General features: G+C 40.5%; 1 long non-coding RNA gene across 1 annotated transcript; it reads right to left on the bottom strand.

Moving 5' to 3' along the window:
- Nucleotides 1-9,863: 9,863 nt before the first annotated feature.
- LOC129154578 (uncharacterized) lies at nt 9,864-10,821 on the bottom strand. Its single transcript, XR_008559873.2, has 3 exons — nt 10,722-10,821; nt 10,090-10,185; nt 9,864-9,999 (listed from the first exon to the last, which is right to left on the bottom strand). It is a non-coding gene; the product is annotated as an uncharacterized lncRNA (long non-coding RNA).
- Between the last annotated feature and the right edge of the window lie 12,363 nt (nt 10,822-23,184).

Below are 23,184 nucleotides of genomic sequence, written 5' to 3'. Positions count from 1 at the left end.
CAGCGTAAATAGATGCCAAATTGCGTACTGGCTACGCAAAATGCATACAGGTTGGCAGGTCTGAAACAGTTATTGGCAAGTTCACATTTATGCTGAAGCTCAAGGAGCCTGAGACGATCATAGCTGATAGTCGAGCTAAAATCCACTAAAGAACAGCAAAGAAAAAAAAAAAGCAAAAGCAAAAGTCGAGAGAGCAGACAGCTAGCTGCAAACATGGGTGTCAGCACAATCATGAATTGTTTACCAACTTGAATTGCCAACCGTATTTTTTGGTTCTTGTGAAGTGCCTTGTGATTTTTATGTTGAGTGGCGCTATTCAAAAGATCTTTCTCATTCTTTCTTCTTCTTCCTCCTCCACCTCCTTCTCCTCGTTGGGAGTGGCAGGCTAGATGCGCCAAAGACACATTGATAACCTCTAATGTCTTAACAGCATTGCCTTTCTGTCTTGGTAAACATAGATACCAGATTATCAACAATTTAGGTGGGTGGGGACTCCATATGTAAGAGTGGAGTGTTTGTAAACAAATGGAGACTTTTTGAAACTACTTGGCTTAGGCTAGTTTCTAAGCCAAACACTAATGGACTCTCTTTTTAGCATTTGGAGTGTTCACAGAGGCAGTAGAGACCCATACGGCAGAAGTAAAAGTTGCAAAAAGTCAGATTTTCATAAAGGTCTACTCATAAACACGAAGGCAGCTAAAAGAAAAGAAATAAAAATGAATTCTGCCCAATTTTTGTACCACTTGAATTAACTGAGTCACCAGCAAATAAAGTGGGAATCAGCTAAGTGTTTACAAATACTTAGATTACAATAGAAAAGGCTCACAGTGAATGGATTACAAAATGAGATTTTGATAAATTCTCTTTTTTTTCGTTGGTCCTACAGCTTTGGTGTCAGACTTAGGAAAAGGTGCATCTGCCAAAAGCGAGGGAGGAAGAAAAACGGGAACAGATGAAAAAGCTGTTCAAATGAGACTCTTTGAACAAGACAATTTTGCTCCAATCGATGAAAGGCCATAGGGTCAACACAGCCATCAGAATTCATGGAAGCATTTTATCAAGAAAACCTTTTAGAGCATCTGCCCAGTAGTCATTTTGATATCCCGTTCAGAACCAAATGATGAAATGAAAGGACAGATTGTGGCCAGTGTGCTTTTTAAAGTGTTAGAAGCTTAGTCCCAGAGAGGGGCTTTCTTATCGTCTGTACCTTTTTGCTCTACAACTGTGAGCTTTCGTATCTGGGAGTGACTGAATTAAATTTTCTGTTTGGTCAAATATTTTTCAGCAGAGTGATATTGGTTGAGTCACTGAGCTGTCTGCTTCGTTGCGGTGTTTGGTTAAAGATTTGAACCATCAAACTCCAGCGTCCAGACTTTGATTCAGAGGTGTGAGACATTGACAAACCCGTAGGTTTGTAGAACAGTCGGACATGATTCTGCCTCGCTGTCTTAAGGCACACTAGAGGATCTGAAACTGACTGAAGGGGAGGGTGAGGATGAAGGATGGGTGAAGACAGGTGATGTTCGTTTTACATTCCTTAGCTAATCGCCAGCAGCTTTTAGGAGAGAATCAGCGCTGCAGGGTTAGAGAGGTGAGCAGTGACAAGAGTGTGGCTATTATCACACAGCAGTGACGGTTATTAAACCCCGGCTTTTTCAGCCACATCCAGCTGCCAGCTGGAGATAAGCACTGTTTGGCTAAACCTGTGAACTTACCAGCAACTCTTGGGACCTGTCCCCACCGTTTTCATTGATGGACGCACCCTCAGCACTGATGGCTCGAATTAATGCAAGAGAAATACTGCTGCTTGGCAAACTGAAAGGCCAGAATTAAATTAAAGCCAGGGAAAAATAAATAAAATACTAGGGAGTGGGTTCTTACAGCCAAGTGATGAGCTAAAGGGGGTAAACCACTGGAAAGCTTCAGGACTCATTCTGGTTTTATTTTTAATTTTAAATGATTCGGATTTTTCTTTATAAATTACAAAACAAACAACCAAATGTGGTTTACTAAAAGCCAATGTCCTCATATGAGAACGCACAGTGTCAGATAACTTTGAAAAATAGAAAATGGAAATAAATTTCTAGAATTTCCCTGTGGAATAAACAGCATAAATCCATGCAAACAAACCAAACTTTAAAATGAAATACAGCAAACAAAAATGTTGCTTTCAAATTAAATTACCATTTCATTCACAAATACTTACCCCTTGATGCCGGTGAAAAATATGAATTTTTTTAAAATTAATTTGTTGAAAAATATTGTCTAAATAGACATATATATCTATATTTTCCTTTGAGCCATTCCTTACACTACCCTCTGCATTTACCCGGGCTTGGGACACTGGCTTGTTCCCTATTGGGGCTGCATTAATCTTTTATCTATCTATCTATCTATCTATCTATCTATCTATCTATCTATCTATCTATCTATCTATCTATCTATCTATCTATCTATCTATCTATCTATCTATCTATCATCTATCTATCTATCTATCTATCTATCTATCTATCTATCTATCTATCATCTATCTATCATCTATCTATCTATCTATCTATCTATCTATCTATCTATCTATCTATCTATCTATCATCTATCTATCTATCTATCTATCTATCTATCTATCTATCTATCTATCTATCTATCTATCTATCTATCTATCATCTATCTATCTATCTATCTATCTATCTATCTATCTATCTATCTATCTATCTATCTATCTATCTATCTATCTATCTATCATCTATCTATCTTTTAATTTTGTAATGTTTTTATCTTTTTTATGTCTTTAATATATTTTATCTATCTTATCCGTCAATCCTTCCATTTTAAATTTTATTTTTTATTTTACTTATTTATTTTTTATTTCTTTTTTAGAATTTTTGTTGTTTTATTTCTTTATGGCTTTTATCAGTCATTACAGCATCAGTGGTCTGCTTTTCTGTGCTAAAGTCCTAACAAATCCATCCATATCTAGGGCTGTTACGGCCTTCTCGTGAGCCGGAATGACTACATTTATTTTTCTCGCACGTAGCGTAGTACGGCGGAACGGGATAAGAACATGAGACAAAGAGAAGAAAGAGCTCTCGCATGATGCTGCTGATATTCCAATCACAAGGGAGGTCACATACATGCGATTGAGCTGAGGAAAGGCATTCTCATACCCATGTAGATATTTGGTCTACAAACTCTACACTGTTATCATCAGCCTTTTTGAATTCTTTCTCCAACGTTATTTTTGCAGCAAGAATCTCATTGGAAAGTTTGTCACTTCCTGTCATTTTCTGCAGATGACTTAACATGTCAGGATCCAGAAGAGAGGGAGACTGAGGGTGAAGGCAGTTAACTGCTTTCACTGCTGAGATGGAGATTGCTTTTGGAGAATCTTGTCTCCATCTCTACAATGACTATGTCCAAAATGTTGAAGAGCTCTCTTCAGAGCCTGGCTAGGAGATGTGGAGTCTTCTGCATGGCCCACAGTGGACATTACAACACTACCTGTTAGCAGTGAGCTTGTTTATTTGTCTTTTAGCAGCTGGTGCAGGTGTGCTGGTTAATGCCTCACCTTCCTCCTCTCTCATCTGCTTCAAAGCCTGCAGAGATGCACTGACTACTTCTGAAGCACAGCACTGGTCAACAGAGTGAGACTGCAGCATAGAATTTGCCGACTTCAAGGAACCCAGAACTTTTAGGAGGGATTTTCCTATTTCAAAGAAATTGTGCCTCCTTAACATCATCAGCAGTCCTGATGCCTCTGTACAGATACCAGCAGCAGCAGCTCTGTCCTCTGTAACCTCTGACAGGATTCTCATAATAGCATCCTGATTCTCCACAAGGCACTTGGTCACATCATGGTGGCTTGTCCACCTGATCTCCAACAGTCGTTTCAGGGAGGGAACGTCATAGTTCTGTGATCCATAATGACGGTGGAAAAATGAGTGTAGAGATCCTGAAAGATGAAAAAAGGTTTTTGCACATGGCTCTGCCTGCATTGCATGGACCACTGCCAAGTGCAGCTGGTGGTTGTAGCAGTGGATGTAGGGAATATCCTTCCCTACCTTCTTCTGCAGTAAGGCCTGAACCCCACCCCTGAGCCCACTCATGACAGAAGCTCCATCAGAGCACTGACTGATCATTTCAGCTGCACTATAGCACTGAGTCAGAGAGCTGCTCAAGGGTTTGGGTGGTAATAAATTCAGCGTTTAACTGACTGAGGTCAAGCGGACCGATCAGATGTTCCTCTGGATGCCATTACAGACAAATCTAACCATGACTGACTGATTCTCCACATCTGTCCCTAGTTCCATCACTTTTAATGCAAAACCCAGCACAATCAGCTTTGTCATAATTATCTTTGATTTTTTTTTAATACCATGTTTGCCAGTGTTGCAATAATTTGTTTTGTATGTTGTGAGATGTGTGTTTAGCATTTTCTGGGATGTGTTTGTTTATTTCATTAAATTTGGAGTCTTTGGCCAGTGTGTAGTCAACCATTTTTAAGAACAGTCCTGCAGAGAAATCATTACCACTGGAGCTTTCCACACGAGTTCATTTACTGCTAGGAACTGAACTACTTATCCAATAGTTTTTACGTAGTATCTGTTTTCCTCGATTTGTGTGGGACTTATTAAATTACCTGTTGTTTCCCCTGTGGCCTCTCTTTGGGACATTTCAGACCAGCTTTTTCATTTTTTTATGTGGCATTGACTTGATGCATGCTTTGTGAGTCCCGTGTCCTTTTCCAGTGCTGTTTCCAATTATTAAATTCGATCATTCGACCACATGGCTTCTCCTACCACTGCTATGCAGATGACACCCAGCTCTATCTGTCATCTTCACCGGACGACCACACTGTCTCGGCACGAATATCAAACCGTCTCTCTGACATCAAAATGAATGAAATCCTACCATCTCATACTCAACCTCTCTAAAACTGAACTACTTGTCATCCCAGCAAAACCATCCATACAGCACAATATCTCAATCCAAAATGACTTCCTATCTCTGGCTCCTTCAAAGGCAGTTCGAAATCTGGCTGTTGTGATTGATGACCTTTAAAGATCATGTTGCCTCTGTTGCTCGTTCATGCCGCTATGCGCTGTATAACATACAAAAGATCAGACCATACCCAACACAACATGCCACCCAGCTCCTGGTGCAATCTACTGTCATCTCCCGCCTCGATTACTGCAATGCCTTTCTAACTGGTCTTCCAGGCTGGACTGTGAGACCTCTTCAAATGGTCCAGAACACAGCGGCGCGTCTGGTCTTCAATCAGCCAAAAAGAGCACACGTCACCCCTCTGTTCATTGAGCTCCACTGGCTACCGCTAGCAGCACGCATCAAATTCAAATTGCTAACACTAGCATACAAAGTCCGAGATGGTACGGCTCCCACCTGAATCCTCTTGCAAAGGCGTACTTCTCGGCCCGGCCGCTCCGGTCATCACAGGATCGTCGGCTAGCAGTACCTACACCACGTTCAGGACATCCCAGACTCTTTTCATGCATTGTTCCACAAATGTGGAATGACCTTCCAAGCACTACCAGAACTGTAGCTTCCTTTTCAATTTTCAAGAAACTCCTGAAGACCCTGCTCTACGGAGAGCATCTTCTTAACTAGCACCTTCCCTGCATCCGTCCCCCCTCTACTGTCCACTCCTTGTTCCCTCCTCTCCATGACTGATGTCAAGTTGTTGTTATTATTGTTGTTGTTAGCCTCAAGGGCAACATGCTGATTATCACTTGTAAGTCGCTTAGGACAAAAGCGTCTGCTAAATACATAAACATAAACATAAGTCCTTGTTTTGTGAAAACCAAATCCCTATCATTGTTCCCTCCAAACTTACGACATGGGAAACAAAAGTACGCATCCAGCTTTACTGACTATTCCAGCCATGGTCTCCCGCGATACCAGGCAGAACAAAATGAGCACATGTTCTTCCCAAAATGGCGCTTGGGGAAAACAAGAGCGGTGGGTTGGGACGGTGCGCTACTGTTCAGGCCTGCGTCACCCACAGCGATGGCTGTGTTGGTAGCGACGGGGACAGCAGGGGGGGCTGCGGTGCTTGTGCAACTGGTTGTGGCGAGCTGAGAAGCAGCACCCGACGAGCCGGCTTCTGCCGCTAGTGCCTAAGCACTGTAGCTAGGTTTAGAAACCAGAAACCTGTGCATATCAACTCGGTTCACTTCAAACACAAATGAATGAAGAGAACGAGGCAAACTAAAACCTTGAGAAAGAGTACCAAATAATTCCAGTGACCGACAGCAGAAGAAAACGTCAACCAGTGGCTCAGCTAAGATAACAACGGTGTGTCTCTGTTCTGCTGCTGACTGTCTGGGAGCGTGTGAAGCAAGTGACATGACAGAGAACCAAGTGCAGTGGCTGGCCACACCCTCCCTATGCATCTACCAATCAGCAGCTACTTTGAAAGAGAGAGAGAGAGAGAGAGAGAGAGAGAGAGAGAGAGAGAGAGAGAGAGAGAGAGAGAGAGAGAGAGAGAGAGAGAGAGAGAGAACTCTGACCTCTCTTCATCAGATCTTTTTAAATTTGGGATTTCTACATGTCATCGCATTTTGGGGGGGGGGGGGGGGGGGTAGTAGTCCCTTTTTTTAGGGGGGTATTGCCCCTCCTTGCCCATGCCTACATCCGGGCCCGAACTTCAGTATAACGGGGTCTAAATTCATTAGGTTTAAAAAAAATACTTCCACAACCACAACATAACTAAAAAATATCAAAGACCTACAATTTCTTTCAGCTTTCTACCCGAGTTTCAAATTAGATAGTATCATATTTATGAATGGTGGAGTTGTGGCCATCGCAGTTCTTCCAACCAAAATGTGTGCAACATCACAGATGGTCTCATGTGATGTGTTTGAAATGGCCTGTATTTGATATAGCGCCTTCTAGAGTTCTTGAAACCCCCCAAGGCGCTTTACAACACAATCAGTCATTCACCCATTCACACACACATTCACACACTGGTGGGGATGAGCTACAATGTAGCCACAGCTGCCCTGGGGCGCACTGACAGAGGCGAGGCTGCCGAGCACTGGCGCCACCGGTCCCTCCGACCACCACCAGCAGGCAACGTGGGTTAAGTGTCTTGCCCAAGGACACAACGACAGCGACAGACTGAGCGGGGCTCGAACCTGCAACCTTCCGATTACGGGGCGAGCACTTAACTCCTGTGCCACCGTCGCCCCAGTTAGAAACAAGATGTGTCGTAAATGATTCTACAATCACATAAGATTTAAGCCTAAAATCTGTTACATTTATCTTAGTATTGCCATTTTAGTCTTGGTTAAAATCCATCACCAGTGATGAACATCTTTAATCAAGTCAAATCCAAATTATAAGTACTTGTAGACTTACACACTGTGGTTATTTTCTATGAGGACCATTTAAAAATGTTCTTACATTGAGTTTAAAATGTCATCCATCAATTTTTGGCCGCTTATCCGGGTTTGGGATGCTGGGGCAGTAGCTTAAGAGGCCCAGACTTCTCTCTCCCCGGCCACATGGGCCAGCTCCTCTGAGGGAATCCTAAGGTGTTCCCTGGCCGGTCTAGCAACATAGTCCCTCCAGCGTGTCCTGAGTCTTCCTTTAAGTTTCCTAGTTGGACGTGCCCGGAAAACCTCACAAGGGAGGCATCCAGGAGAAATCCTAACCAGATGCCCAAGCCACCTCAACTGGCTCGTCTTTATGTGGAGGAGCAGCAGATCTACTCCAAGCCCCTCTCGGATGACTGAGCTTCTCGCCCTTTCTCCCAGGGAGAGCCCTGCAGAGAAAACTCTTTCCGGCCGCTTGTATCCGTGATCTCATTCTTCCGGTCACTACCCAAAGCTGGTGACCATAAGTGAGGGTAAGAACGTAGATCAACCAGTAAATCTAGAGCTTTGCCTTCCGACTCAGCTCTCTTTTAAAAATGTTTTAATAATAGTTAAAGGAGACATAACATGCTTTTAAGTTATTCCTTTTTACATCTAAATCCTTCAGTTGGGGTCTAAAAACAGTGGAACTGCAGTTCTTTGGTCTGATTTCCTCATTATTGTTGCTCTACAGACCCTCATCTACCCCTGTTCTGAGGAGAGTCTTGAGAACGAGCCGTTTTGGGGTACTGTCTCTTTAAACTGGAGGAGGAGCTGTAAACTCCGCCCCCCCTCCATAGTGCAGACCTGTACTCTCCTCCCCCAGTTGGACTTTGTAGTTCTATAGAGAAATCATTATTTAGCATAGCAGATTTAGCATAGCATATTAGCATTTTAAAAACACGTGGGGAGAGTAGTTCATCAAGCTGTTTCATGGCTGCTAACTCTCTCATGCATTTGTCTGTAGTCACTCACACACATCCGTCACGGCCGACGGAGGGACAAGCGAGCAGGCACACGCGCGCGCACACACACACACACACACACAAGGAATGCTGCTTGCTTATTTCTGTAAAAAATGTTTAAAAAAATGATACAGCTCATTAAAACACCATTAAAAGAATATATTTTATTAAGATCTCTATCTATATACATACATATAATTATAAATAATTTTATAAGTAGTCTTATTTTATATTGGGTGTCTTAATGGCTGAAAATGGATAAAAAGCAGTTACATTTTAATTTAAAGATTTGAGATTCTAGTCAAAAATAAAGAACATTCCTCCAAATGTTCTTTAATGTCATCATTATAATTCTAATGCTTACAACTTTGTTTTTATTGTCTGCAATGCGTAGCCTATATCTTTATTAAATGTGTTTAGCTGTAAAGTGGTAATTCTCTCTAATGTGTACAGAGGTGGACATCAGTGCTGCAGTGAAATTCCCAAGATCAGTCTGCTTTGCTAACAAATATAGTTAAATCTTACCTGCATTCTAAATAAATACCGTTAGGTGGAAACATCAGTAGGCACTGAGTTGTTGATACAATCCCTAACAGCCAGAATGGAAGAAGAGCATGCTGGGTCATCCTGGACCTGAGCCTGTTCTGTGTATTTACCTACAGGATGCAATAAATGTTTACAAGGCTGAGTTTGGACCATTACATCTAAAAGAAAGCATACAATCAGTGATTTTTTTTATTGTTTACATTAATATACAAATTTTCTAAGTATTAACCTCACAGCAAATAAGTAGAACAATATAATAAACAGGCTTTAGTAGTTAAACAGGCGTTGTGCACACAGGTGCTTTGTGTCTCGGTGCTGGTGGTGTCTAGGTCTCAGAGTTCCTGTCCTCCTGCCGTCTTCTGTTGTCCTCAGGATACGGATTGATGTTTCCTGATGATGAGGGAGGGGCAGTATGTGGGCTTCAAACTGGTCCTGGACAACAGTGGGAGACCTCCGTTGTCTGAATACTGAGACCAGAGGGTTGGTGAGATGCAGATCTTCTCTACCTCATCTAGAAACGGAGTTGGTTCAGGGAAAACTTTTCCAAAGACCAGTTCCATGATGTCATCGCCATTTTCTGCAATGATAGACAATAACATTAATGACATATTTTGTTTACAAGCAGCTTTAGGAAAGTTGTTTCTTTAGCTTTCATGTTTATAGTCACGTTTGTGTTTGTTCACAAGTTCACTTTGCTGCAGTGACTTCATATTCCTACAAATGTAATAGTGACACTAAATTTATACAAATGATTCCTTATGAAAGGAAGCTCATCAGAGAGCAGTGCAGACAGACTTACTACATGCTGCAGCTGTTTTTGTAGGCCAGCTGCTGCTGAATTTGGGGAAAGTTATTCTGCACACATCCAGATCAGATGGTCGATTACAGAAAGTAATGTAATTCTATCATTTCTAAACAGACTAAACAAGTAAAACATCAAATAAATCACTCTGCTGTCATCAGACGGAGTGATTCAGGGGGTGAGGTGTTCTTAATGATGAGGGTGGCTGAGGTGTGTCATCACTCACTTTGGTCTGGTCCAGCTACCATCTCTTTACTGGTGGGTCTCCTTCCTCAGTAGGTGACGTGAAACGCCAACATCTGAACGTTCTGTGTTCCTTAGAGGAGAAGAAAAGTAACATTTGCAAGCTGGCTAAATTATTTTTTACTAGCATCTCAAGGACTTGGAGAAGCAGATCTTCACGTACCTAAACATCAGACCAGTTTGTCCCAGCTGAGCTCATCAGGGCTTTAGTCTGACAGCCTGTCAGTGAAACACGGCTCCAGTCTTCTGGATGTGGACTCTAAAAAGCAAAGGAACATTTTTACTTTGTTTTAATTATTTTACAGCCAATTTTATCAGCTTTCCGACGCTCACGCTCATACAGACGGTGAGCTTTGCTGCGTCTGACTGATGCAGAGTTAGTTTTTATATCTGCAGTGAGACAAAAAACTAACCTCACTTCACTTAGAGATCGTTCTTTAAAACTCTATTAAATCCACTGTGTTGACGCACTTTAATGACTTTGTCACGCTGCATTTTAGCTGATATGGGACTTTATTTACTGGATGCTAAGATTACATCACACTCACGTAGAATAACACACAGGCTCTCTGCTGTTACAATCAGTGGGAGGTTATCATCTGGTGTAAAAGAAGGCGTTGATCAGAAATCACGTTTTATTCCACGAAAATCAGCCAAATCCACATTAATCTGGGTGCTAACTTTACTAGCATACTGTGCTAGCGATAGCAAGCCGGATGCTAACGTTTTAGTGCTGCTAATGCCCGTAAATCTAAAGTAAAGTTTGTCGACATTTTAGAGTGATATGAAGCTTACCGCTCTGCTGCTGTGTCCCGGTGCTGCCAAATTCAGATGGAAATGACTCCTTTTAGATAGATGAAGCCCTCAGTACTTAGCCACTAGCCTGGAGACAGAAGGAACGAACCACGCGTGCACGCACGCACGCACACACACACACACACACACACACACACACACACACACACAAGCAAACGCAAACACACTACTTTTTCTTCTGTGTTTTTTTAGCAGTAGTGTTATCAGCTCCTGGGTTTAAATACTGCCACACCATCCTTCCTTAAAACGAGGAACAGTTTTGAGCTGTGTGTGGCTAAAATAACCAGACATTCTGCATTTTTCCAATAGGACTACAAAAAATCTTAGCGAGAAGAAAAAATGGCGGATTGGCTCTGTGTTTAGCCAAGGGCCATTACCATAGTTGGTAATTATCCTGACGAAATAAATTACTGATGTAATAGATAATGTGAAAAACTGAACGGGTGGACAAATATGCCCAAAACTTAATCATTAAATATCTAAATAGCAACTCCAGTGAATAATATAAGCCTTTTTGCTCACTTAGACACTTAAAATGTGAAACACACTGTGTTAATGGATTAAAAAGTGGGTTTTTCATGTTATGTCTCCTTTAAATAAAAATGTTGCTCAATAAATGTAAAACTGACAAAACAGCTATTTTTCTGTTTTGTACAGGATTGTGACCCCATCTGGTTGACAATGTCTAAAGCTGAGAAAAGGTTTTTGGTTGGTTTTTAAGATGAATATAGATTTTATGTGACAGAGATGCTAAAATAGGAGGTCTAAAAGTCCAAGCAGTGACCTGAGAATTCATTTCAATAATACTTTATTAATCCCAGAGGGAAATTAGAGAAGGCAAAGACAAAAGTTACATGTCAACAAATCTATGATTTTTTTAGGCCAGATTTAGGCTTTGAGGGGATCCAGGAAGTTTCTAAAAACAATACAAAATCTAACAGGGAAGCAACACAGACAGTACAGCACTGTGGTAATGCCTCAGAGTGTTTTAGTCCCAACAACAAGCAGCTGCAGTATTTTATCAATGCAACAGTAGCAGGAAATGTAATTGATTTTTTGTCTTATTTCCCATTTTTACATTTCATTCTTGTTAATAAAACTATTTTAGCGACTGAAACATGTCTGCCTCTTGTTTGTTGGTGGGAAGCTTTCATAAACTGAATTAAACTGAACTGAATTTCAATAAATGAAGAATAACATTGCTTTCCTGCAGCTGGCTTGCCTAAGGAGAACTAAAATCACATTTTCTCAATGTTGTCAGGTGAAATGAATTGTCAGTAAGTGAGTAATGAGAGCAACGCTTTAGCTGAGGAAACAAATGATGACGACTGTCAGGACTATTATTTATATTTTTATGTGTAACACCCATCTGTGTAGTGGCAGGGTCCTATTTCCCACCATGTTGAACAATTTCGATTCAGTTCAGTTTATGTGTGTAGCACCATTTCACAACAAAAGTCATCCCAAGGCACTTCACAATGTAAACATTCCAACTAAACCTACTTATCAGTTCACTGGGTTCAGTTAATTATTCCAGTTAGATGAGAATGAACTGTAGAGTTGTGAAGTTCGCGAATGAATCAATTCTTTTGAACAGCTCATAAACATGAACGATGGGAGCCGAGTCATGGCTGGGGGAGAGCCGTTCTTTCTGTTGTTTTTTTTTTTCCTATGTGTGTTTCACACAGATGCACACAAATGAGCTCCTCCGCGAGACAGAACAGTTATAGGGGGTAGTGATGTGACGTTCATGAACGAACTAAACCTTTTGAACGGCTTTTCAAAGTGAATGATGAGAGCCAAGTCTCTGTAGAGAGCCGTTCATCTTGTCTTCTGGTAACAAACCTCCCCGGAAGGAAAGCGCACTCGCTCAAACCCCAGCTACCGCTGTGGCAGATGTAGGAGGAACGCTACCCAACACTGTGTGCCCTCACGGACACCACCACCAAATAATAACATGGGAATAAAGGACACACAGAAATAGGAAAAATGATGCCTGGAGAGCGTAAGATCTGTGTAACTAATGTTATTATGTATCAAAATATAAAAATGACAGCGTTGGGAGTGCCAGTGTTAATGCCGTTCAGCTCAAGTGATTCTCTTATCAATTACCTTTTCAGAGGTTCTGGTCCGAAGATGAAAACTTTAGTCTTGACTGGATTTAAATGCAAAATGTTTAGAGTCATCGACATTTTTATGTCTTAAAGACATGTAATCCACCTCAGTGTTGTACCTGTTGAACAAGCGTTCATGAAGTCGTTCGATTTTTTTTTTTGTAATCGTGAACTGCACTAGCTCGTATTTTGCCTGAGGAATGTTTAAGTAAGTGTGCTCATTCTGGTGTGCGTAAATGGGTTTATCAATCAATCAATCAATCAATCAATCAATCAATCAATCAATCAATCAATCAATCAATCAATCAATCAATCAATCAGATTAATTTATATTGCACCTACCACCCCCACATCAGAGGCCCAAGGTGCTGAACAATACATAAAAGCAAGGGTAAAAACAACATAATAGATAAACAAGAATACAATTGATTAAAAATCAATAGAAAAGTACAAGTAAAAGTAAAACCATACAGTACCAAAAGTAAAAATACAAAAGCCAGGGTCAACAGTGATGGGGGGAGAGCTAATATATAAAAGGGAGTTTTCAGACGAGACTTTATGAATGTCTTTCTCTCGTCGTTTCATCTCCACGGAGCTATAACCTTAGCTAAAAATATTCTGTTTACCACAGACTTTATAGAAAGTAGAGCCGACAAACATGGCTGCCATAGGCAGTAGTAATCGGTGCAGCGTCTACTCTTCTATCCCTACGCTGTGTAGGACGGACCTCGTGGTGTGTTCCTTTTACCTCAGAAAATATACAACTGCACATATTGATTTTAGATTCACCCTTACAATTTTATCTTGTGAAATATACACATTTCCACCACAGCTACAATTGTTTTTACCAGTATGGAATCATTTGGGATAAATGATTTTCAAATATGAAAACACTAGTCACTGGGTTGCATCGTATTTAACAATTGTTTTTATTGATTTGCTTAGAATTGTTCTCATTGATTTAGGGCTTATTGTTACTCCTTATGACTCAAGGTTTATAAATTTTTCTTATTCTTTGGGTCAAAGAGTCAGAAAATTCATTCACAAAAACTGAGAAGTTTCTTAATTTAAATATAATTAAATGTTTTACACTTTGAATTTTGCACTGAAGGACAATCAAACTGTTTTTCTCCTGTCAATGAGAAAAATAGTTAAAAAGTAATTATGAACTATTAACTGAACTAGTTTGTTTTTAAACCAAACTTTGCTGACACTGATCAACATAACTGCATAGGTTCAGTAAGGTTTATGCATAAATATAATTGAGTATCATCAGCATAACAGTGGAAGTTTATCTTTTGCATGATTTTACCAATGGAAGCATTTTTATAGCACCTACCACCCCCATATCAGAGGTCTGAACTGGGCAGAACTGGGCACTGAACCCTGTGGAACTCCACAAGTAACCCTAGAGAATGATCCCTTCATGATCCCTGTGTACACATCATGGCTCAATAGCAGCTTATTACATGTTGCTGTCTCTATCAAAGGAGGAAAAGTATTTTCTGAACAATAACGGTTAATTTGTGTTGTTTTCTGCGTCCTTTAGTACGGTGTTGTTTTAGAATTTAGACGAAGCAGGTCCAAAGTGCAGCCCTGGGTCCACTGGAGGCCCTCAGAGCTATTCTGTGCGGCCCACAAAAGCAATTCTTGAATGATGAATTTATCCCTTCAAGTTTCTTGGCTAAGAATTTCTTTAAAATGTTATGTTTAGACTTTACTAAAAAGCCTAATTTGGGCCTATTTTGAGGAGTACAAATTACAATCAACATAAAACTATGTTTGCATTTTTATACTGAAAATAAAAAGGTTTTTGTGCCTCACAAGAACTAGAATCATGAATCTGGACACTCAATTTAATGGAAAAACAGTGTTTTCTAATGATGTTGGGGCTGTTTTCTGTAAAATGTATTCATGTTAAATATATCTAAGGTCTAGCTATCTTAGGAGGAATGTATACCATCCACCAGATTTTATGTTAGCATAAAATAATTTGTAGCTTTAGCGCTGTAGCGGTCTAATCTTGAAAACAAAACAGAGCTGATCTAGTTGTTTATGAAACTTTGTGCTGCGGTTCTCCTCTGTTGAGGGTCTGACCTCATGAGGAAATTACTGTCCAGTGATTTTCTCCAAAAAGACTGTGCTAAATTGCTCTGAAAAAGCAAATAATCACATCAGCGCCAAGACACTTCTTTTCCCATGATGCTTTGCACACGGAAGCAATGTGATGACGTCACCACCAAGGCGGAGCACGGGTTCACAACAGTCTCAGCCCGCGAACTGCCAGACTCTATAAAAGGGAGACGAAAACGAAACTTAACTGTTCTTATGCCCAGTTAGCTGGCTGTAAAGGACGCTCACTGCACGCTCCGATCAACGTGAGCGGATCCGACACCGAACTGCTGAAAGCTGAGTTGAAAACCCAGCAAATCTACTCTCTTCTGCTCAACTCCAGCTGATGTGCGAACACATAGAACCTCTGGAAAGCAACTCCAGCTCCATCCAGCTCACGCTGTAAGTCATCACATCAGCACAAAAAGAAACTTCGCTCTTTCTCTTCCAGCCCAGTGGGAGACCCTCGTGAGTGAACAACGGAGGAAATCACATCTGATCAGGGAACACAAGGGACGATATTAACAACCGATATTTTTTTCCATCTCGTCTCCATTTGCTTGCCTGTTTCAGAGGGTGAGGGGGTGATGTGTAATTGTTTAGTCATGTGAACAGAGAATGAAATCATCTCAGAGCTGTAAATGTGTGTGGTGTGTGTACATAATAACGTAAATTCAGCCCTTAATACTTTTCATTCTATACAAAATCTGCTGATTTTAGAAGCATTAATGTCAGTATATCGGTATCGGCAAATATCGGTTATCGGCCATAACAGTGGTGTTAATATCAGATATTGGTATCGGTCCAAAAATGTCATATTGGTGCGTCACTACTCTGTATTTCTAAAAGCACTGTTGTACATGTTGTGAATTATGCTAACCTGCAACCACATCAAATGGTAGCTCAGTATATGTAAAACTTATATTATACTTATTGGTCAACTCGTGTCAGGCTGCAACCTTTGACTGTGAAGGCTCATCAGTAAAACTAACATTCAGAGAGTTTCCTGAGCATTTGTCCCATGGCCCGTTTATTATGTTGTTAAATTCACAAACGCTCAGGGCAATAAAGATAAATTGAGAGACATTACATTAAAATTATTAGACAAAAGAAAAGGCATTAAAACAAATGGGCATACTGTACAGCAATAAAACCTATTGTTGAATAAGCGTGTCATCCACTGCTTCTTGAATGATTCACCATGGAATAAAAAGTGAAGTCCACTCCATTTTTAGATATTTGAAAGCAGCCGTCAGACGATTGACTATTTCTTATGTTTGTCTCTGGTGGATGTTTATTTTTATTTATTTTTATTCTTTTTTATCTCAGTAATATAACTGTAAAGCAATGAAACTAAAAGAACTGCAAACATCGATGACAAACCTTTTTATATTCAGTATGACTTTGTTTTCTGGTCTGCATTAAGCTTGTTAAAGCCACTGCCTTTCATATAGATGCCATAAACTGAGTGTGTTGTTTCCTTCTGCTGGTTCCTGCCACAGAGCTGTGCCTGTCTGTCTGTTATGGTTCAGATTCTAGGACCCAGAGCAGGCAATTTGGTCTGACTCAACATTCAGTTTGCAGACATAGATCTTTTGTAAACTCTAGATGTGCCACGATGCAGATGATGCATCAATAGGCCGATAGCAAGAGAAGAAAGAGTGACAAGGAAAGCAATTACCAGGTTTAATTCTCGTGTTAAGAAGGGGCGGATGATGATTCATTTCAAAACAAAACAAAAATGCTCGTTATCTGATGATAACAAGGTATAACTGTATCAAAATCCCCCAGATTCCCAGTCAGAGCTCCAAACAGCAAGTATCTGCTTTTATGTGTCTTCTCCTAAAGAAATATAATGAGGTATTTATACTTTCTGTCCCCATTGGTGGGGTGTTTGTTTAAATTATGCAGCTCTTGAATATCTCATTAAAAGTCTTTGGGTTTTAACCTTCATACTCTATAGCACATGGACATCAAAGAAACGGTTTTGTATTTCATTTCCATTACATTAATACACCGACTTGATTGGCTCAACAAAACCAGCAATTACAGACATGATGTCAAATCCTTTGATGCTCAGATAGCTGGAAAAAAGTACAGCTAGTAAACAAATAATGCGTTGCCACACTTGCATCTTTTCACCAGAACTGATGGCAGCGGTTAGCACATTCTTCAAAGAGCAGAAACTACAGGATGTATGAGTTGCAAAAGCAGTAAGAAAAAAAAGTTGAAGCTTTTTTAATTTACTTCATTATTAAAGCTCTAATCTAAAATCCCCAAGTTCGTCTGAAAAGGGTCTTTTATCAAACCACAAACAGTCCATACCTTCACCAAATAAAAATGGACCCTCAGAGGAGGGTGGCATTATTGATAAATATAATAAAATAAACGCTTTCTACTCTAAAATATGAAGTTCAGAGAAAAGGAATCGGTAACAATTTACAATGAGGTACGCAAAATTGTGCTTCGTTACTAGCGAACAACTTAGGGGGTGATGAGTAATGACGCAGGGAAGAATAGGTAGTTAACCAGTAGTTACTGGTAAACACCCAGCAGTCTTATTCAGGGACTAATAGGTAGTTATCTATGAACGCAATAAGGAACGAATCCCAGATGAATGTGGTGCCTGTGGACTAGGGATGGGTACCGAATTCTGTACTTTTTAAGGTACCGACCGAATTCCACAGTACCGACCGAGCACCGATTCACTTCATTTGAAACGGTGCCTCGTTTCGGTACCCGTCCTTCACAACGAGAACTTGTCTAGACAGCTGCGCATGCGCAAGAGCGTTATGTCATCGGTCGCTGCGAGCCAGTTGTAAACAGAGCAGCATGGTAGAAGAACGAAAGCTAAAGCTTGGGTCCACTTCACTAAATTTGATGGGTAACTGGGTGATGATGAAACCAGCGACAACAATCTAAGTGAGACATCCTATCTTAATCTGCTCCGGTAGGTAAATAAAATGTTTAAGATAATGTTATCTTGATTTGTTAGCTTCCGTTTCACTAATGGTGTGTTCGCTTTCTCCTCGGAACTCCGATATTCCGACTAGAAGAACATGAACTCGCTCTAAAGTTTGGCTTCACTTTACTAAATGCGACGGGTGATTGGGTGAAGATGAAACCAGCGACAACGATCTAAGTGTGAGCTATCATCGTTTTAATCTGCTCCAGCAGCTAAATAAACTGTTTAAGATAATGTTAGCTTGATATGTTAGCTTCCTATGCCACCATTGTTATCATCTAATGGTGCGTTCACTTTCTCCTCGGAAATTCTAACTTCCCAGTAGGAAAAATCAATTGAAAAAGACGGCAAAAGGAATGAAGATACACAGTAAATTTAGTTCACAGTAAAGATGTTTGCTTCAGTTTAATTATCAGCTTATAAAACTACAAGGACGATGTTAAAATACAAACAGTTGAATGTTATTTATCGTGATATTTATCAAATATGGTTATATATTGAGAAAAATATATATTTAATTATAAAAGAATTAAAATAATAAACACTCAAAAGTATCGAAAATTGGTACCGTTAAGTACCGGTATCTATTCGTAGGTACCGGGAATTAGTACTCAATCGATTCAAATGTCAAAGGTACCCATCCCTACTGTGGACTCTCTTTTGATGGAAAGTGAAGCCTCCTCCCAAGTACCTAGTGAGGAACAAATGTGTACCAATTAGGTATCCATTACCTACTGCTTTTGTCTACCTTAAAGTAAAGCCTCCTCCCAAGTACCTACAGAGGACTGAATCTGTACTTACTCAATACATAACCATTACTTACATGTTGTTACATGGCCTTTTATCATAAATACATTGAGCTTATTCACACATCATTTTCTTTCATCTTGTGTGTGGTAATACTCCAGAGATGGGTGACCAAAATGCTGCAGGTTACAGAGTTACCTGGCTCAAATCAATCACTAACAAAATGTTCAATGTTTAGGGTACTTTTTTAAATAATCAGAAAAGTACACAAACATTAACTTTTACATTTATAAACTTTGAAATCAACATGTAAAAACACTCTAAATCTACCTGTTCTTCCCTGCTTCACTACTCAGTACCCTAAGTCATTCCCTCGTAACAAAGCACAAATAGATAACTACCCATTAGTCCCTGAATGAGACTGCCGGGTGTTTACCAGTAAGTATTGGTTAACTACCTATTAGACCATGAAAAAGACTGATGAGCGTTTTCACCAGTAACTACTGGTTAACTACCTATTCTACCCTGCTCCATTACTCATTGCCCCCTAAGTCGTTCCCTAGTAACGAAGCACAATTTTGCGTAGCTTGTTGTAAAGTGTTACCGGAATTGCAGTTGTCCTAGATCAGTTGTCTCATAGCAGTGCACACAAATACCATTAGGGCAATTTTGCAGCACTTAATTTACTTTTAATATATTATTGCATCAGGAATATTCTTAAATTTCTCTTGGAAGTGAGACGTGCTGCACTGGCCACTGCTTCAGGTGAATGTGCTGCAAATAAACAACGGATTTCAGTTAAAAACTGTGTGATGTGAGACTGACAGTGATCTAAAGGCGTATAAAGTAGTTCAATTGCTACCGGATATTTTGAATTTGAGGTGTTACAGTTGAAGAAAACACCCGTCATACATTTTTACTGTTTGTTATCCAGGGCTGTGAGGACATGGCTTTACCTGTTGTCTTCGTGTTTCTTATTTCTTTAAAAAAATACATTTATTTATTTTTTCATTTAAAATGTTGGACTAGGAACTTTGTTTGTGCTCACTTTGGTGGATTTGCTCCTCTATGTCAAAGAAAGAAGAGTGAAGCCTTTGATGTTTAATGACCGTGGAAGGGCCCCTTCCTAAGGACGACTCTAACTGAAACACACAAGTCAAGGTTGAGGATTTACTTAAAGCAGCTGCAGCTACAAGGTTAGCATGCAAAGGCAAGTGCACTCGAACTGGGAGGGATTAGGAGCTGAAGTTGAGATGCCGACATCATCAGGTTCGTGTGGCGAAAGCTATTGAACGAGCACGGTTAAAGTGACTCATGGCTTGTCATCAGAAAACAGCACAGGACTTATCAAGCTTTGCCACTGAGTGCTAGCCCACAGGCTTGTTTTCCTGTCTTCTTCCACACTTGGATAATATGGTGATAAAACGCTGTAAGTGCTACAAAGCACTCCCTTGACCTTAGAAAGGCAACAAGCCATGATGATGGGACTTGGTGCGGTTAAGCACGGGCTTATCTAAACAGCTCCCTCTCGATGGTTCACACCGAGAAATAGGGGAATGAAGGCAAGAAGCAAGAAGCCTGTCGGTAAAAGGATCCCTTGCAGTTTAAATCTTTAAGATAGTGATGTTTTTGTCAGGTTTCAAATTTCCTTCAACTCTTTCAACTCAACTTTATTTCTATAGCACATTTATACAATTCCTATTGACCAAAGCTCTGCTCAGATAACAACATAGTATAATAGTACAAAATATAAAAACAGTAACTATGCTAAATCAATTAGAAGTAAAAGCTAGAAAATATTAATGAGACTTTAAAAGAATCTTAAAACGATCAACTGAGGTTGCGTGTCTAATAAAAAAGGAAAGCTGCTTCCACAGTCCGGCAGCCACCGTTGAAAATGCACGATCACCTCTGCGCACTAGTCGTTCCTCGAAGTCGCCAGAAGACAAGCAAAATCAATTCTAAAATGAACAGGAAGCCAATGCAGTGCAGCAAGGACAGGGGTGATATGATCTCGCCTTCCAGTGATTGTTTAAAGCCTGGCAGCGGCATTCTGCACCATCTGTAAGCGTTGTGTAGCCGAATGGCCAACACCAGCGTACTGAGAGTTACAGTAGTCTAACTGACATGTGATGAATGTGTGGATCAACTTCTCAAAGTCATTAGTGGATTAAAAAAGAGCTCACTTTAGACAACAGCCGGGGTTTATAAAGATTGCTTTTCACAACGCTGCCTATCTGTTTGTCAAAGTTAAGACGAGAGTCTGAATACGCACCCAGGTCTTTCACCACAGAGTTCCCGAAGGGTTACAGTGAACCAAGTTCTTGACTGGCACCACTACTGGAAATATGGGGGCCAAAAACTATGAGCTCTGTCTTGTTCTCATTTAGTCACAGGACGTTATATGACAGCCAGGGTTTTACAACATTCAGGCGGTCCAGTAACGGCAGGACAGAAGAGAGCCGGTGTAGATCAGCCAAAATGGGTGTGATATGACAGCGTCTGCTTGAGTTTGTAAGAAATCTCGCGGCAGCATTCTGGACTTTCTGTAAACGACCGAGGGCGGATGCATTAACACCAACAAGAATTGAGTTTGTGTAACAGACCCAGAATTTGGGCCTGTAGGCAAGATTAAATGTTCCTGTAATACAGGAAAAAGATGAGACCGAGGCGACAGGTGCTGTTTATCTTTGCCTCGCCTCTGCCGAATTTTAGTAATACAATCCCATTTTCTCAGCACAGAAATTCACAACCATGTGAAATGTATGTTTTAATACATTTTTTCTGTGACTTTAATCCAAAATATCTATTTGTGATTTTAGTCCAACACATTTTTATTCTGTTTTTAACCCAAAATATATTTATTCTGCTTTTAACAACAATACCCAGGCTTGCTATAACACCCAATTAGCTTAGTAGCTCAAAAAAGGCATCATGGAGGAACCACATGTACTCTGGCAGGCTGAGCATTTTCTCCAAAATCACCTGTTAGAACCAGTAAACACACATTCTTTGCTGACAACGGCATCTTAACCTATTTATGAAACATATCAGGAGACAACCGGAGCTTATTTAGCTAAAACAGCATGAAGTAAGTGTGAAGAGAGTGCACAATAAAAATCAGCATGGCGGCCACGGCTGACCCGACCTCGGCATTTTTCCAGACTCTCTACCTCTTAAATTAAACAAATAACAGCGTCTACACCCTGGTTTATACTTCCACACTGAGCTGTGTTTCCCATCAATAGTTTACAACCGTTTTCATGTTGTTTTACTCAGTTACTAACATGTAAAACAGGAAAAAGATGAGCCAGAGACGACAGGTGCCGTTTATCTTTGCCTCGCCTCTGCCGAATTGGAGAAGGGGACCTCTAACTCTGCTACTCTGCCTTACTGTTCAAGGCGCCACCGTGTGGCCTGGTGGTGTAATTGCAACCAAAAGAAAGACATCTGCAGTGTCAATTTCTCTCATTTAAATCATCACCATTTCTAGAGGGACTACACATTTGTGTGTCACATTTGCATTGGTTTGAAAAGGATGGCCTCGATCTTATTTACGTTTAGCCTTAGGGTGTTGAAAACAAGCCAAGTTTTGATGTCCAAGAGACAGTGGAAATTTAGTTATTTAGAGCCAAATAAATCTGACTAGTCATCAGCGTAGAGATGGTAGTGCAACAATTCATGTTTAGCTAAAATGTTACCCAATGGTAGAATGTAGATGGAAAAAAGGAGTGGACCCTGAATAGACCCCTGAGGAACTCCCCAGGAGTGACACAACAGGTGAAGGGCAGTTGCTCATGTGGACGCTGAAGCTTCTATCAGTCAAATATGAGTGGAACTAGTTTAAAGGGGTCCCTGTGACTCTGACACATGATTCCAGCCTGTTCAGCAGAGTATTGTGGTCGACTGTATCAAATGCTGCCCATGGGTCGAGCAGGGTTGGTCACAAGAACCAGCATCAGTTGCTGCTGGGATATCATTCAGCACATGAATATGGGCAGATTCAGTGCTATGATTAGGCCTAAAGGCAGACTGAAAATGGTCAAGCAGAGCTCCACCACTTTGACCTTGGACAGAAAACAACGTTTGGATATTGGACAGAAATTTGCAAAGTCCTTGTGATCCAGGCCCTGTTTTCGACAATAACTTGATTTAATCAGTTAGTTTATTTGAAAGGATTGCAATACGGAGGACTGAAGAGGACACCAAGCATCAACCCGAGCAGACAATTACAACAAGATGCTTTTTTTTTTGTTGAGCTCAGAACTGTTTCTAGTAAAGCTTTTTGCCATTGCCTCAAAATATTTCTTTCTGGGAAAAGAATGATGGAGGTCATGCAGACCCAGACAAATTCAAGAGATGACTGCATATCACCTTTGTTTCAAGTTGGTGTTAAAACTTATTGCATGCCAGTGTATGGTGAATGTCTGACTGTCATAACTCATCAGTAAAGACATTTCTGAGTCATCCATCATGGCAGGGCTCAGCCTTAGAGATAGGTTGA

This window comes from Nothobranchius furzeri, chromosome 2 (assembly GCF_043380555.1).
Source record: "Nothobranchius furzeri strain GRZ-AD chromosome 2, NfurGRZ-RIMD1, whole genome shotgun sequence".
In the NCBI taxonomy this organism is placed as follows: Eukaryota; Metazoa; Chordata; class Actinopteri; order Cyprinodontiformes; family Nothobranchiidae; genus Nothobranchius; species Nothobranchius furzeri.
Note: the sequence above shows the minus strand (reverse complement) of the source record. Positions and strands in the feature narration are given on the sequence as shown.